We start from the raw sequence: 18533 nt of genomic DNA on the forward strand, positions 1-18533 counted from the left end.
CCCAGGCACTGAAGACTCACTTGATAAATGTTTGTGTAACGAAATGAGATGAATGAATAACTGAGCTATGAGGTAAACATGTAAACGTATACATTTCCTGAATACACTTTCCTTAATTTTAAATGATAAGATGGCATTTGACAGTTCTCCCTTAAAGCCTCGTGGTCAGTGTCTTCCTTCCTTCTTAGTTTCTAGTCACTTTATTTTCTGAAGGTACCTTTCAATAAAAGACATAATATACTGAAGGGAGGACACGTTGCCTTCATGGCTTCAGGGTACACATAACTTTTGTATTACAAACCATTTGAAATATGCTATATTTTCCATTTCAATAGATCTGACATAAAAAAAAAACAACAAAAACCCTAGCACCATAATAAACTTCTAAATAATCCATTAATAATAAGCTGATAAACCCATCTCTAAAAAGCAAGTAACTAGCAGGGGAGTTACCTGAACATTATAAAACAGTTTTGAAAGAGAAATCCTGCTGATAAAACATCACTAATTGGTACTGACCTCTAGCAAAAACAAGACTGAAATTTGTGCCTTTAGCAGTTCACTAGTGATAGATCTACAAAACAATTCTGTCTCTTGGTATTTAAATTATTATCTTTGCCTTAGAGTCATGACTATCCTGTAAAAATAAAATCATACCACACAAGATTTATTAATTTCCTATGGAATTTTATGATATATAGCCATGTTCTAAGACATCTAATTTACCTCTTTTTTGTGGTTGGTAGAAATGAAAGTAAAAGCCATGATTGTTGAGTTCCTGAGGCAAACTGCAGAAGCAAGCAAGGAGAATTTTGAATTTTTTTGAAATACAAGAGCCAGGCAGAACTGATACAATATAGGCTACTATGTAATTTGAGAGAAGGCAGCTATTTATCTTGTCTGGGACAATTTTACCCTGCAACTAAAGAGTTGTCCTCTTAATATTTCAAAGATCGGGGAAAAAACACGAGTTTCTGGGTCAGAAACAAACTACTTCATTATTCACAGTACAAGAAGTAGAACGAGCATCTTGTTTCTGTTGGTACTCCTTGTTCACCAGATTCTACAGGGGCAAGGTGGAGGAGCCAAATAGATGCTGCACACACAGTACGTTTGCATTATACCAAAAGCACAATGAGTTTGGGAATCCACTGTTTTTCTTAGCAAGCAGTAAACAAGCCTGTTGTTCAATGGGAAGGAGACATTACCTCATCCTTCAGGATGGTGGTGGTTTAGCTGCTAAGTCGTGTCCAACTCTTGCGACACCATGGACTGTAGCCTACCAGGCTCCTCTGTCCATGGGATTTCTCAGGCAAGAATACTGCTGTGGGTTGCCATTTCCTACTCCATAGAATCTTCCTGATCCAGAGATCAAACTCTAGTTGCTGCACTGAAGGCAGATTCTTTACCACTGAGCTACCAGGATCTCTTTGTAGCTCACAGATATTTCCCTTTGAAAACATCTTGCCAAAGGAGAGAATCAGCCCAAAGTTCTTGGGAATGTATTTGGCAGTTCCCAGGAGTGGACCCCGTTATGATTTGATATTACATCCAAATAGGAAAAGGAGTACGCCAAGGCTGTATATTGTCATCCTGCTTATTTAACTTATACGCAGAGTACATCATGAGAAACGCTGGGCTGGAAGAAGCACAAACTGGAATCAAGGTTGCTGGGAGAAATATCAATAACTTCAGATATGCAGATGACACCACCCTTATGGCAGAAAGTGAAGAGGAACTAAAAAGCCTCTTGATGAAGGTGAAAGAAGAGAGTAAAAGAGTTGGCTTAAAGCTCAACATTCAGAAAACAAAGATCATGGCATCTGGGCCCATCACTTCATGGCAAATAGATGGGAAACAGTGGAAACAGTGTCAGACTTTATTTTTTGGGGCTCCAAAATCACTGCAGATGGAGACTGCAGCCATGAAATTAAAAGACACTTACTCCTTGGAAGAAAAGTTATGACCAACCTAGATAGCATATTGAAAAACAGAGACATTAGTTTGCCAACAAAGGTCCGTCTAAGTCAAGGCTATGGTTTTTCCTGTGGTCATGTATGGATGTGAGAGTTGGACTATAAAGAAAGCTGGGTGCTGAAGAATTGATGCTTTTGAACTGTGGTGTTGGAGAAGACTCTTGAGAGTCCCTTGGACTGCAAGGAGATCCAACCAGTCCATCCTAAAGGTGATCAGCCCTGGGATTTGTTTGGAAGGAATGATGCTAAAGCTGAAACTCCAGTACTTTGGCCACCTCATGCAAAGAGTTGACTCATTGGAAAAGACTCTGATGCTGGGAGGGATTGGGGGCAGGAGGAAAAGGGGACGACAGAGGATGAGATGGTTGGATGGCATCACCAACTCGATGGACATGAGTTTGAGTGAACTCTGGGAGTTGGTGATGGACAGGGAGGCCTGGCGTGCTGCGATTCATGGGGTCGCAAAGAGTCAGATACGACTGAGCGACTGAACTGAACTATGGGGCAAATAGGGGGATAAAGGTGTCCATTGGAATCCATGGGAAATTGGTTCCAGGACCCCCATGGAACCAAAGTCCATACTCAAGTCCCTTAAGTAAAGTAATATAATATTTGCATATAACCTATGTATATCCTCCTGTATACTTTAAATGAGCTCAACATTTCTTATAATACCTTGCTGTTCAGTTGCTAAGTCGTGTTTGACTCTGCAACCCCATGGACTGCAGCATGCCAAGCTTCCCTGTCCTTCACTCTCTCGGAAGTTGCTCAAACTCGTGCCCATTGAGTCAGTGATGCCATCCAACCATCTCATCCTATGTTGTCCCCTTCTCTTCCTGCCCTCAGTCTTTCCCAGCATCACAATGTAAATGCTATGTAGATTATTGCAAATATAATGTAAATATTATGTAAATAGTTGCCAGAGCACAGCAAATTCATGTTTCTCTTTTTAAACTTTCTGGAATTTTTTTCTGAATATTTTGAGATCATTTGTTGGTTGAATCTGCAGATGCAGAATCCACGAATATGGGGGGCCAGCTGTGTGCATCCACATATACTCTCAGGTACCTCAGGATGTATAGAAACAGTGCCCCTTCTGGGGTCTATTTTCCCCTTTTCTATGCTACTCATATGACAGATGGGTTGTTACAGGAAATATTTTTTCCAAAGCTAAATGTGACTTTGGGCTATGAAGGAGAAACAAAGGTATAAAAAGGTTTCTTTTCCTTCTACATTTTAGGATTTTCTATTCCTTGGGATGGAAGAGAAAAAAATGAGCAGAGTGCGTATACTGAGTTTCATAAAAGTAGGATTCAACCCCGTCTATCTTCAAGAGCATCACTTCTCAATGATTCCTATGTTTCTTTTACATCTGGAGTGAACTCAACCTTGGATCCTTGGTTCTCAGCATTCCCCACTAACCAGTTCCCTGACTTCCTCTCATGTATATATGGTCTTCAATGTCTCTAAGTCTAAGGTTTTCTTTTTAGTTAAAAAAATGTGGAGTATATATGACTGAAGTATAGTTTCTTTACAATGTTGTGTTAGCTTCCGCTGTACAGCAAAGTGAATCAGTTATATATATACATATATCCACTCTTCTTTGGATTTCTTTCCTATTTAGGTCACCACAGAACACTGAGTAGAGTTTTCTGTGCTAAACAGTAGGTTCTCATTAGTTATCTATTTTATACGTTGTTGTTGTCTGTTACTAAGTCCTATCTGATTCTGCGATCCTACGAACTGTAGTACGCCAGGCTTCCCTGTCCTTCACTATCTTCCTGAGTTTGCTCAAACTCATGTCCATTGAATCAGTGATGTCATCCAACCATCTCTCTGACACCCCCTTCTCCTCTTGCCCTCATTTCATACATAGTAGTGTACATATGTCAAAAAAGTCTGGAACACTTCACAAATTTGCATGTCATCCTTGAGCAGGGACCAGGCTAATCTTCTCTGGATTATTCCAATTTTAGTATAAGTGATGCTGAAGCCAGCACTCTAAATTCAAGTTTTAAGTGACTTTCACAAGCAAAGCATTCATCTCCAGCCCCTGCCAGACACCAAAGGCAATCGGTGCTGGGAGATGGCATAAGGAAAAACGTAAGAAGCAAAATCAATTTGAGGTCAACCCTGCCTTGACCCCCCAGACTTCTGGTCTTTGATCAAGGATTCAGTAGGGATAACACAGGATGTTTTTTGAGTACTTGAATAATCTTGAGAGAGTTAAGGGACTATTATTGTTCCCAGATGGTAATGGATATAATTACTTTCCTTCGACAGAAGAAGTTACCCTCTTTTCTACAGCAAGCCATTGAAACTGAGAAAGACTAGAAAAGGCCATAGGTAGTTTTGAGCAAAGAACTCTTCGGGGAGGAGAGGTCTGGGTACAAGAATCCAGGGGCAGCTTAGGGGCATTAGGAAAAGATAAACCAAGACTTGGTGAATCGTTGCTGTGATCCAGTTTAAAGTTTCACGCAATCTATTACTACAAACCACTGCTACACATTTTGACAATCTATACATAAAGTAAGGATATTTGTACATAGGCCAGTTTTAATGGTAGAGGTGTGTAATCACAAAGTTTGAAAACTTACTAGTACACAAGTGGTGAAGCTGTAAAACTAGTAATGATAATTGGGTAATTTTAAAATGCTGCTTGTACTGATCAAGTTTTATTTGTGTGTTGACCACGTGCCAAGGCCTTTCTAAGTGCTTCATAGGTATTAATTCATTGAATCTTCATACCAATACAAACATTGTTGGAATAGGTAGACTGTTCAATTTTATAAATGAAACTGAGGTCCAGAGAGGTGAAGCGATTTACCAAAACCTCACAGCTGGTAGCAGAGCAGCCTGATGTGAATGCAGACAGTGTCAGTCCAAGGCTCAAGCTGTTAATCTTAACAATCTCCTGCCCATTCTTAGTTCTGGAATGGGCTAAGACTCTTTTTTCTCCCTTCTTATGTTCCATGACTTAAGTATGTTTGTCAGATCAGACTTGAATCAAGGATTGGCATCCATAAAAATAAAGAGGGCTTATGCCAAGGTATGGGCTTCCCTTGTGGCTCAGCTGGTAAAGAATCCGCCTGCAATGGGGGAGACCTGGGTTCGATCTGTGGGTTGAGAAGATCCCCTGGAGAAAGGAAAGGCTACCCATTCCAGTATTCTGACCTGGAGAATTCCATGGACTGTATAGTCCATGAGGTCACAAAGAGTCGGATAGGACTGGGCGACTTTCACTTTCATGTTCCATGAAAATCAGCTTTCAGGACTCAGAAAAAAAAAACCTGGAATTATAGCAATGAAAATCTAACTGCATTATTAAGAAAACAGGAAGAGAGAAAGCAAGATGCTTTTGTTTTAGAAGCAGTTAGAAGCAACATAGGTAGTAAACTGTTGTAAGCCTCTGCTGTTTTATTACCAGAATGCTAGTGGCCTGGAGCTATAAATCGTAATGACACAGGTTTTAAAGTCAGACACACCAGTAGGCTCATTGCTAACTTAGGTCAGTGACTTAACTCCTGCTTCTTTATCTCAAATTTCCTAGGGCTGTTGTGACAGAGTAGAGGTTATAAACATGAACTCTGAAGATAAAACACTTAGTTTAAATCCTGGGTCTGCCATTTGCTTGTGGTGTGACCTTGGACAAGTTACTTACTCCATCTATGACTCATGTATTAATATAAAATAGTTTTAATAATAAAACCCACTGTATAGTGTTGTTAACAAGGATTAAACAAATTAATATTTGTTAAGCATTAAATAAAGCTTGGTGCATAGTAAGTACTATGCAAGTGTTTGTTAAATAAAAATAAAGAAATCAATAAATCATATAATTTGAATTGACATAAATCATTTATATAGAACAGTAGAGTATGTGAAATGGAGAGATCAACATGTGTTAACTATTCATTGGCAGGGACTAATCCCATATGACAAGTGTTTTACAATGAAAATGCTCTATTCTGTATTTTCAGTTCAGTTCTGTTGCCCAGTCGTGCCCGACTCTTTGAAACCCCATGAATCGCAGCACGCCAGGCCTCCCTGTCCATCACCAACTCCCGGAGTTCACTCAAACTCATGTCCATTAAGTCGGTGATGCCATCCAACCATCTCATCCTCTGTCGTCCCCTTCTCCTTCTGCCCCCAATCCCTCCCAGCATCAGGGTCTTTTCAAATGAGTCAGCTCTTTGCATCAGGTGGCCAAAGTATTGGAGTTTCAGCTTCAACATCAGTCCTTCCAATGAACACCCAGGACTGATCTCCTTTAGGATAGACTGGTTGGATCTCCTTGCAGTCCAAGGGACTCTCAAGAGTCCTCTCCAACACCACAGTTTAAAAGCATCAGTTCTTCGGCACTCAGCTTTCTTTATAGTCCAACTCTCACATCCATACATGACCCCTGGAAAAACCATGGCCTTGACTAGACAGAACTTTGTTGGCAAAGTAATGTCTCTGCTTTTTAATATGCTGTCTAGGTTGGTCATAACTTTCCTTCCAAGGAGTAAGCATCTTTTAATTTCATGGCTGCAATCACCATCTGCAATATTTTGGACTTTAAATACTTTTTTTTTTCATTTTTGGTACATTTTTGTCATTGAGTATCTGACATATATATACACCCGACATAGCTGACATATATATTTTGGGAATTACACAAGGTCCTAGGGTTGTCGCTGAATAAGAGACAAAAGGTACCCCAAGTGAGGTTTAGTCTAAGGAAGATATTTTAATCTTGATTTTATGGAGGAGAAAATAGAGGCCCAGAGTGGTTCTCATCCAAGGTCACAAGCTGGTCGATGAGACACATGTTCTACTCTGTTTGGCTTCATGCTGTGAAATGCCCTTTGCATCTCCCTGTTCTACACTTTCTCCTCAGGTGTCAGCATACATCCTTCACTACTCTCAGTTTTGCTCCTTCTGTGTTGTGGGTACTGCAAATCCTGTCTATACCTCAAAATTATAGGATTTAAGCAACACTTTTCTTTTACCTTCAACAAGAATTGATTTACATTTATCTGTGTATTCATTTCTTTACCCACCCATATTTATCACCATTAACCTGGGGCCAGATCACTAAGATAATGAAGATACAGTGATTCCTCATTATTCATAGATTCTGGATTTGTGAATTCGCCTGGTGGCTCAGACGGTAAAGCGTCTGTCTACAATGTGGGAGACCCAGGTTCGATCCCTGGGTTGGGACGATCCCCTGGAGAAGGAAATGGCAATCCACTCCAGGACTATTGCCTGGAAAATCCCATGGACAGAGGAGCCTGGTAGGCTACAGTCCATGGGGTTGCAAAGAGTCAGACACGACAATGACTTCACTTTCACTTTCTTCTTGTTGAAACTTATTTGTAACCTCCAATCAATACGTATGGTACTTTCAATATCATTCACAGACATGCCCAGAGCAGTGCAAACTGAGTAGCCTCACGTTCTCAGCTGAGGCTGAACAAGCTGTTTCAGCTCTCCTATTGTAAACCAGCATCCTTCACATGGTATGTTTAGTGTCACAGGATATGTACTTTGGGGCTTTTTGTTGGTCAGTTTGCTGTTTGAAATGGCCCCAAGCATAGTGCTGAAATATCTGGTGTCCCTAAATGCAAGGCTGTGATGTCCTGCTAGATAGCTTTGTATGGGCATGAGTCACTGTGCTGCTGACGATGAGTTTAATGTTAATCAATCAAGAATAAAAATTAGGTAAGCTTCCCTGGTAGCTCAGATGGTAAAGAAACTGCCTGCAATGCAGGAAACTTTGGTTCAATCCCTGGGTTGAGAAGATTCCCCCAGAGAAAGGAATGGCAACCCATTCTAGTATTCTAGGCTGGGAAAGAAAAGCCTGGTGGGTTACAGTCCATGGAGCCGCAGAATTGGACACAACTCAGCAACTAACATTGCCACTACTACCTTGAAACAGAAACACACTAAACAAAGTATGCATTGACCGGTGGATGAAAACATGACCACAGGCTCCCAGAAACCTAACCCTATATTTCCTAGGAGCAGAGGTTCAGTATTTGCTAATTTATTGTTTGCTGCAACTTTATAGAATACAACTACTGGGAACAATGAGAATTAGCCGTACTTTTTCTCTGTTCATGGGCCATTTTCCAACAACTGACGGCTGAGCAAAGTTAATAGAAAAGTGACAAAAAGTGGTACTTAAATGATTAAAATATACAAAAAGTGTTCAAACTCACTAATGATCAAATAAGTAAAAATCAAAACAATAACAAAATACAATTTTTTCCCATTTAATTAGCAAATAATGAAAAATTGGAATAATCTTAAGTTGTGGCAAGAGTACAAACAGATGAGCATTTTTCTATACTACTGATTGGTATATAAATTATTACAACATTTTCAGAAGGCAAGTTCTCAATGTATATTCCAAGAACCTCAGAAAAGATTCATCTTTTTTTTTTTTTTTTCAATAAAAATAATTCTGGATCTAGGAATTGACCTTAAGGATACAGTAATCAGAAGTTTTAAAACGTATGTGTCCAAACATGTTCATTAAATTATGTATAATAATGACAAACTGAAAACCACCTAAATAGTTGACACTGTAGAAATGGTTGAGTTAAAATAAGGCTTTGTCTATATGAAGGGATAGTTCTGTAGCCAATAAAATTAATACGATTTTGCAGACATTTTAATAATACTGGAAAATGCCTGATACAATGTTCAGTATAAAAAATAGATTAGAAAACAAATGTTTACCAATATATAATAGCTATATAATAACACACACAAAAAAATACTGAGAAAATACATCACAGTGCTATTACTGATCATCTTGGAGTGATAGTATTACAGTTCCACAAAATCCATTTCTTTACAGTTTTGAATTTTCCAACTTTTCTACAGTGAATGCCACAAAAAGCAGAAAACTTATAGACATAAATTCTCCATTTTGTACTTCAAGATCATAGTATCTCTTTTGAATGTAAGACAATAAAATTGTTTAATGCATTCATGAAGTGGCATTACTATAAATGAGTCATCTTATACTCTAGCATTTATGACCATATGTTTCACATTTTCAAAATTCCATTAAACATAACTACAAGTCCTTATACATAGATTCCATAGAGTATGTTTAAGACCCTAAACTACTTCAAAATAGTTATGAATGTGTCATTCCTTGTCTATCTCATCACAACCAGCTAAGTACTAATTCAGAGACAATGCGGATGAACCTAGAAATATGTTAATAACTTCATCTCCATTAGCATGCCAGGTATACAATTGGTCTGTTCTTTCTTCACAGGACACCCTCACAATCACTGGACAGTCGTGTTTCTACCAATCTCTATCTAAAGATTCAGACAGGTTAAATCAGCCTCATTCTTGGTTCTGAAATCAAATTCCATTTCCTTGTCAGAACTGAAGTCTTCTTATCGAGAACCCTAGTCTCATTTAGTTTCCTCCTACTCAGAACTTGGTTTTACTCCTTCAATTCCAGCTACTTTATGAATAAAACTTGTTCAACCAAGAATCAACCAAGAATCAAAGCTCTATGACCTGCCTATTTCCTTGATCCCACACTATCTTCTGCCATACTTCTTTTCACCATATCAGCCATTTTAGCTAAAAGGAAATAACTGGCCCAGATCAGAGCCATATGCCATGATACTGTGAATAGGATTGCTGGTTTTCTTACATAGGGGTCAACCCTACTGCCCAGTCCCTACTGCCCTCAATCCCAATCCACTAGTCATAAACCAAATCTCTGTGTGCTCTGCTCCAGCATCAGTAAAAAGCAAAAGAATTTGTCGGTTATCAGTCAACTAATGCTTAATTCTCTAATTACTTAAAAAATAATACAAGAGTAGGAGAATTATCATGATGGAATTTTGGAATGGATGGGAAGAATATCCATAGAGTCTAAGTTTTGCTAGAATTCAAATATATGTGTAGTTGTATATACAAATAACATAGAGGTATGTCTAAATAGTCATATATCCATTTATTTCAAGTATCTAGTTGATTGCTAATTTGGTTCTAGTGAAGCCAAGGTTGTATACAGTAACAGTAATTACCTCTCCTGTGTTGCACATCAATGCTATAAGTTATGAGAATTAAATGGGAGAGATGAACCCGAATAAGGCAAATACATCAGCACTCCTGAAAGCACCTCAAGGCATATGTCTATGATGGGAGTTAGAATAGTTTTCCTCATATAGTTAGAATAGCTTTCCTCATTTCAGATCTCTGAAAACAGATCATCTTCCTATGTTATTCACTCCTTCAAAGAGTTCCTCGCAAATAAACACCTAATTTATGCACCCAATTATGCAGGCACACATTCATGTTTATTCGTTCATTGAATAAATATATACTAAGCACCTATAACCCTGGCAATTTCTATGTGGCTTCTGCATAAATTGCCAATCTGCTGACATAATGAGTTTGCCACTGGCCCCAAGCTGATAAGATAAGGATGTTCATTTGACCCAATGGAAGACATTGTTTTTCTTAATGTTTATAGGAACACTACTAAAACAGTGTCATGTGTTTACACAGATGTAGGAACTTGTTAGAACAAGAACCAGGTTTCTTTACTCTTTAGTCTGCCACTCCCATGCTGTGTTTGAATGTTTGAGAGCAGAAGCTGGAGGGAGCTAAAGGGCTTTGCATAATGAAAGGATGTGCCTTGCAGCTCTCAGGGGAGCAATTCAGGAGGAAAACGAAGTGCAGAGGAAGAATAGAGCTAGAGAGAGAAGCGAGGTTGCACTTTTTATCATGCAACGATTACCTATGACTCTGAAACAGATTTTCAATTCTGCAGAATCGGGTCATTCTCATGTGCAATCCTGCTGCGCTTGCATTGGACCATGGCCACAACTCCGAGATGACTTCTGCTATCTGACACAAAATCTAGACCAGTCCAGACTAGTTTCACCATTAGGTGAGATACTGTGTGTAGGCAGGATGATATTACCTCATATGTAAATAGTGTAACAAATAAGATTAGGGATTCAAAATAGCTATTTGTACTGCATGTACCAACACTCTATGATGCCATGTTTCTACCTGCATACAAATCACGCACTTGCTCTTTCTTCCTTACTGTCTTTCTTTCTGCTTCAACAAATGGCCAACCATTTTATTAAATGGCCAACCAACTTATTAAAGCAGACAATTATCCCAGACAGTAAACTCTCAGACGTGCCTTGCGAATATGGGTTACAGTTTCTGAAGACTTTGGAATTTAGTTTCCAATTAAAATTCTTTCTTTTCCTGGGAAAAAAAGACAGGCAGGGTTTTGTCAACCTGGATAAATCAAATTGCCCCGTGTGGTACTGGGATACATTTTATATATATATATATATATGCGGAGAGAAAAAGAGTACAACTTCCTCCAAGTTCCACCCACTCATCTCCACTGTGATCACAGTAAGTTTTTCAAACAGAAAGCTAGAGGATGAACCTCACTGGCGCCCGGAGGGCCCAGCCTCCTCGCACTGCTTTGGCAGCTCTCCCACTCATCAGACTCTCTGCTGCGGGGTTCTCAGTGTGGACAGTAATTCACAGGGGAGAGCAACCGGCTCCCTCTGCAGAGAACACCCGGAAGGAACTCCAGGCACCTCCTCCCCCAGCTGCATGCAGGCTCTGCAGGGAAGGTTCTGCTCAGGACCACACTGGCCAAGCCTACCAGTCTGCTGGGCCGGGAAGGCACCAGGCACCGCGAGCACTCCGGCGGACACCAAGATGAACAATCTGTCATTCCTTCCTAGACAAACTGACAATATAGCAAGGAACACAGAAGTACCTAAAATAGCAAGGCAACAAGGTGCTAGAATGGCTTTCCTCTAGAGGTCGTGTTAGCTGTAGTTTTCTGACACTGCTGCTGCTGCTGCTGCTAAGTCACTTCAGTCCTGTCCGACTCTGTGCGACCCCATAGACGGCAGCCCACCAGGCTTCCCCATCCCTGGGATTCTCCAGGCAAGAACACTGGAGTGGGTTGCCATTTCCTTCTCCAATGCATGAAAATGAAAAGTGAAAGTGTGTGCAATAATTATTGCCTAGCAGGTAAGTTTCTCCATGTTGATGAGAGCAAGGAGCATGCTTCATGTCTTTATCTTTTCAGCCCCTAGCACAAGGCCTTGCATACTCCCTCGTGTAATCCAGGTCTCTGTTCACGTGCCTTTTGCTCAGAGAAGCCCATCCATCATTCTTCAATCCTTTCCCTCCTTTGTTGTCAGAGTCCCTATCACTGCCTCACATTATACATTTGTCTGCTATCATTATGACCATCAGCATATAAACCTACAGGGCCTTATCAGTCTTTTCACCACTGTATCTTCAGTGCTGGAACATTGCAGAATGGGTGCTCACTGCATATTTTATAAATAATATTTTACAACAAATAAATACTTGTAGAATGAATGTATTGCTTTAATATTATAAAAGAAGTAGGGAATGCTATGAAAACTCAATGGAGAAATTCATCTTGGCTACTGAAGGATCAGGAAAGGTTTTATGGAGCAGGGCCTTGGAAGTGTGGGTAAGATTTCAATGGTACTGAAAAGAACCCCAAGGTTGCCAGTGGCAGAACACATTTAGGCACCACAGAGTGGATGGTTGCAGATGAAGTTCTGTTTATACTATAGTTACTAGTTAAATTTAACAGACATTTATTGAGCACCTACTATATGCCAGGCACTATTTTTAGCACTCAGGAAATAAACACAGGAGTTAGACACAGGACAACACAGAACAGACCAGCTTGGTTTTAAACTCAGATCTTGTGATCAGGAGACTGGATTTTTAGTCTGTTCTTAGCAGGGTGTCTCAGAAAGCTTGTAAACTAGGGGATTGAAGTTATTAGGTGGAAAACAAAGAAAGGCATTAGCATGTTGAATAAAGCAAGACTAAAGAAGCTCCAATTATCAGAAGAGATTTCTTTCTTCTTGTAATTAAAAAGTAAATATTTCCCAGGCTGGTTCATAAGAAATTCTAGAAAAATAACAAGATCAAAATACAATGAATGCCAGAATCTGAGGTTTCATGATAGACCACTGCATTCTTCCTTAAAGATAGAAACCCAAAACCTGCTGACTCTGGGAGGTTAATGATCTGTATTCCAATGTAGTTACAGGTGATTTAAGTGATAGAAACAATAAAAGACAGTGCTGGTTGCCTTTCTTTTAACAATATTATTACATTTTCAGCCCTCTGGAGTGAGCATCCCTACATTTTAATCACTTGAAATGGCATTATCAGGTAATGACAGAGATGAAGGCTTTCAGAGACAAGGAATCAGCTTAACCATTCAGTGAGCATCTGGTTCACTTGGGTGGTCCTTTTGCTATGTTTAAGGTGACAGGAACATTTGCATTAAGCATGACATGAAAGAGTGGTCAAATATCACAGACTGTATTAAAAAAAGAGAAAGAAAATAAACATGTTCACATTTATACCACAGTGCTCAGCGTTTTTCAGGTTTTATCTCATTAACTCTTGGCACAATCCTACAAATGAAATAAAGGGCTTCTACTCTGCAGGTAGGAGATGGAAATTGACAGCTGCCTAAGTCGCTTGGTCCTTGTCGTTCAACTAGACTGGAGAGTGCAAATTCTGATAAACACAGTAGCAAAATAAAAATGTAAGCGAATCATGAGGTATGCCACAACCATATTTACTGGGACTATCCCATGAGGAGATGTTCATTTAATCCAAGTTTTTTTTTTTTTTTTTTAATGAATCACAGTCAAGTATTCTACTGGAGAATTTCTTTAAACACAAATGGTTTCAATTTGTTGATTTCTAGATTTAGATTTGAAAAATGTAAATGTAAGACTCTCAAATCCCATTGCAGGGAGAGACTGTTGAAGAAAGGGAAAACAACATTTGGTTTTTCTTATTTCACTTTCTTTTTTCTTAATAGGATGTCAGGCTTGCGACATTGCTAAGAAAATACAAAGAACATTTTCTCATTAAATTCAGAATTAGTACCTAGGCAGTATTCTAAGCATTTATACAACGCTTAATGGTATTCTATTATTGCTCGTGTGAGGATGGTCATATTTCATTATCGTTTCTAGGTTTGACCACACTGCACAGAAACTGTGAAAATACTCCAAGCAATTCTCGAGTTGAAAGCTTTAAGTGCCAACAGTATTTGAACTCATCACTTTGAAATAGGTTCATGCATATTTTATTGCAGGGGTCAACAAACCTTTTTTCTGTAAAGGGCCAGATAATAACATTTTGGTTTTGCAGGCCATTCTGTCTCCTGCAGCTATTCCACTCTGCCACAGACAATATGTAATATGTAAATGGACAAGGATGGTTGTGCTCCAGTCAAACTCGACTTACTAAAGCGGGTGCAGGAGAGGCTAGGCTTGCAACAACTGTAGTTTGCTGAACTCTGAATGATAAAACAGATTACTGCTATAAAATATCATTTAAGCAGAAGACATATTCTGATTGCCTGATTACTAGTTTGTGCAACTAATCTGTTTTCACTGCTGCCTCTTTTATTGGGTTGAGGTCTTTCAGAGCATGGAGTGCATCTGGCTTTCCCTTAATATCCCTGGTATATTAAGGGCAGGACAACTGGATGGTTGCCAAGGGTTCCTTTTAGGGCATCCATAATGGGGTATTAGAATATCACAGGAATAAATAAAATATATGTGCCAGTAAAGCTGGATTTCTAGAGACTGGCAACTTGTAAATTGGTCTCATTCCCACTAAAGTATATAAAAAAGCCTTCACTGTCACCACTTATCTTTGTTGAGGATACGCATGGCACACACCCCAGGCTGCTTCTTGCAAGGAAAGGAACAGCCATGTCCCTGCACACACAGTGCCCACTCCCACCCAGCTACTAAGTCAGTTGCCTGAAGTTGTAGTCATTGGGAGCTGAAATACTGGAAGTGCCTGATATATGGCATAACTACTGTTTACCAGGAACATGTGATTTATTTTATCATTTAAATTAAAAACTGTCTTCTATGCCTCCTCAGAAGTGATCTGGTTCAGAAAACTGCAATAGCGAGGCAATTACATTTAAGTTGTAAAGCTATATAATGTGTAGTGCAGGTAATAAATCTCTCATTTTAAACATAATGAAAAAGGTATACAAATAATTGAAAACCCTGGCACTAGTAAGAGGATGTAGAACAAACAATTCCTCTCCCCAGGGCATCCACATGTTCCTGTGTGTCCCGGGGTAGGCTTTCAACAAATGTTTGTTGAATGAATGAGGGCAATAGGCCTTTGCTCCACCAGTTGTGAGGGATTGAAGGGCTAACATGGAACATGTTGAATATTAGCAATTTTATGATAAGAGATATAAAAGAATTTCTGATAACATTCCCACTGGAGGATAGCTGTGCAAGGTCAATGTCTCTTAAAATGGTGCTGAAATTCACCATGAGGGAGAGATATCCATGTCCAGGGTAAATGTGAAGTGTCTACCTTGTTTTTCATCTGGTATCCGGGAGGAAAAGAGATGCTGTGGAAGAGCAGTTTTTGGGAGGATCCTGGAGACCCAGGCTGGAGAAATTATTGGCGTCCAACTGAAGGGACAAAGCTAGCTCCACGGCAGGTTCTCATGAGTACCCAAAATGTGTCCACCACTTGCTACAGCTAGTGCCCCAGGGAGGATGTGCGCTAACAGGAGAAAATACGGTGGATTTCAAAGTGATTAAGGAAAAGGCATTACAAATGGGTAAACCAAGAAAGGCAACAAAGCAGGGTGAATAAACACTGGAGGAAATGGAATCAGATTTAGCAGTAGAAGAAATAAAAATTGCAATGCTAAATGCCGTTTTAGAAGAAAGAGAAAAGACCAATCCAAAATATGTATGCATGATTAAGATTAATACATTGTTCACCAAAAACACTAGAATTTAATTTTTCAGGCAGAAAAGGAGACAAAAAGGAGCTTTAAAATGTCTTTAAAAATCAAAGAACAAGCACCTCGGATGGTGCACCCCAGGTCTTATTTTAGTCTATATACAGATACGAAGATTAAGCTTTTATATAGTCTGTTGAGATTCTTTGAAAGAAAGCTTGTTTTAAACAATCAAACCCACCTGACTACAAAAGAAAAAGCTGCAACCTTTCTTTTAAGTGGTTGAGAACTGAACCACAGGAAATCAGCTTAGACTCCTCTAGATCAGAGAGAAGGAAGAGTCTGCTGAATACAGCAGGCAGGGCGTCCAGGATTAAAAGAGGGAATCAATGAACAGTAGAGTGCAAAATGAAGATAAATAAAGATGAAAACTTTTAAATGAAATAAAGAGAGGGTGATCAAATAGGACTAATTCTCAGCTAATGCTTCAGGTTTTCATGAACCCAGTAATTTGATGGTTCTGGAATTTCATGTTTACTAATTTGGTTTCTGAATGAAACATAACTAGAGATAGCTTCACTTCTCACTTGGAGACTATATCACGGTATCTGGAGGAAGATTACACTCTGCCTCCGACTCTGCCCTCTCTCCTGACTTGCTGCTGCTGCTGCTAAGTCACTTCAGTCGTGTCTGACTCTGTGCTACCCCATAGACGGCAGCCCACCAGGCTCCCCCATCCCTGGGATTCTCCAGGCAAGAACACTGGAGTGGGCTGCCATTTCCTTCTCCAATCTCCTGACTTGACAGGTACCCAAATGACCTTATGATGCTTCAGCTATTTCACAGAGATAGATGGATCACATGTACCCTCCTGAGTTCAAAGCATGTGAGAAAAAAAATCATGGGTGCTTTTCCTATGTGAAAGAGGTGCATGAACTGGGGAATGAGAAAGCGCAGCTACACCAAGTGAAGTGAATATGGGAGAGTTCCAGGGTCATGGGATCCGCTGTTGTTGCACATTATTTAATGAGTCAGGAGGAGGCAAGTGGTGAGCATACACAGTGGTCCTCTATCTATCCATGGGACCCGAAGCAGAAAGGAGGGAGGAACATCAGGAGAACAACTTGGTGAGATCCTGAAGAAGCAGATCACCCCTCTGAGCAGGGTCATATGTGATCCATGAATATTTTCTCAAACTTAATGTGTATCACACTCTAATATGAATCCATACATCGAACAGGCTGAGGCTAAAAACGATCCATTCTCTTCTTCAAGAATTCTACAGTGGCTCCAAGAGAGGGCACCAAAAGCATGGTTTGCATGTGGTGCGATCAAGTACAATGTTAAGGGAGAAGAGGGGTTTCAAAATGGAGAGACTGTCAGTGCGTCCTTTTAGATGAGGGGGAAAGGCTATTTCTAGCAGATTGCCACAAATAGTTTCTCAGTAAAAGTGGGCTATGCCTACTTCAAGGGTCCAGAATGAAAGAGAACTCAGGGAAGCTACCTGTGGCTACCATAGCACAGCAAGAGCAGCTAGTGCGAAAGACCTTGCGGGCAGGGTGGCAGAGGATTTCAGGCGATGGAAAGCTTAGCTTGGATGACACAGAAATCAAGAAAATGAAAAGGAAATGATTGCACCTGCTGAAGAGAGGAGATGGGTGGGTTTTTATCAGAGGAAGAGGTCTTCTCAGGGTCTGAGGAGAAGAATATTGAAGGGGAACATCCAGCCCAGTTAAATGGGTTCCACAATGTCTCAACACTGTCAAGTCCTGGGTGACAAGAAGAATCTTTAAGAGAATATCTGAGAAAACCAGGTAGTAGTAAAAGAGAAAAGTGTCACAGGAGCTGAGGGGTATTCAAAGGAAGCCATGAAGAACCTCTTCTCCAAAGTGCATGAAAGCATAAAGCCAGAATAAGCAACATGTATCACATCAGAAACAAGGAGGCCAGAGACACCGTCTATACAATGGCAAGGGGAGTGCTGCTGGAGAGAGAAAGGAAGAAGCTGTTCATTGTGCTCCTGGGGAAATGGGATGGGACTGGGGGTATGGGAAACTAGAGGCAGGAGTAGGGATTTTCTATGGTTTGAGGATAAACATAAGTAACATTATCCTTGTGTTAAAAAGCTTGGCAGAATAAAGAGTTTCCGCACTGGGAGAGATTGGTCCACCCTGGGGTGAAGCTACTTGACCATTGGGTACAAAGAGGAGACAGCGAGGGCAGTAAAAGGTGTTGGCAGCAGGCACAAAGAAACTGTGCATCTTGGCAGTGAAGCAAAACAGGAAGTTTTAAGATGTGTGCAGCTCTCGCCGATGCTTTGCACAAGGAACTATCGAGTGTTAGCAACACATGAAAACTTTGAAGAAGAAAAGACAATATTTATGCACCTGAAATATACCAATCTGTATGCACTGTCAGGATTAATTTAATAGTTACAAGCTTCTGTGTTAGTTACTACTAAATCTTGCTTTTGGCCCTTTCTACTCTCCTGCCTAGAATATTCTTATCCCAGAATAACCACATTGCTCCCTCTGTGCATTGCTCCTTATTTATTACGGGTCTCCGCTTAAGTTTTACATTCTTGGAACAGTCTTGTCTTCCCCTCTTTTCTTTCACACTCTCCTTTCCCTTATTTTATTTTTCTTTAAAGTGCTTACAAGATATGTATATTCTGCTTTCCCACTAACATGTTAGTTCCTTGAGAGCAGGGTAACATCTATCTACCCGAGGCTGTGCCC

The 18533-nt window shown here is 40.0% G+C and overlaps 1 protein-coding gene and 1 non-coding gene across 7 annotated transcripts in view; both read right to left on the reverse strand.

Moving 5' to 3' along the window:
• The window catches only part of CSRNP3 (cysteine and serine rich nuclear protein 3), a 203361-nt gene that overhangs the window by 38664 nt on the left and 146164 nt on the right, over positions 1-18533 (reverse strand). The gene's annotated exons all lie outside the window — the stretch shown is intronic.
• LOC112583014 lies at positions 3870-3976 on the reverse strand. The gene has a single exon (XR_003107380.3). It is a non-coding gene; the product is annotated as a U6 spliceosomal RNA (small nuclear RNA).

Source organism: Bubalus bubalis, chromosome 2 (assembly GCF_019923935.1).
Source record: "Bubalus bubalis isolate 160015118507 breed Murrah chromosome 2, NDDB_SH_1, whole genome shotgun sequence".
NCBI lineage: Eukaryota > Metazoa > Chordata > Mammalia > Artiodactyla > Bovidae > Bubalus > Bubalus bubalis.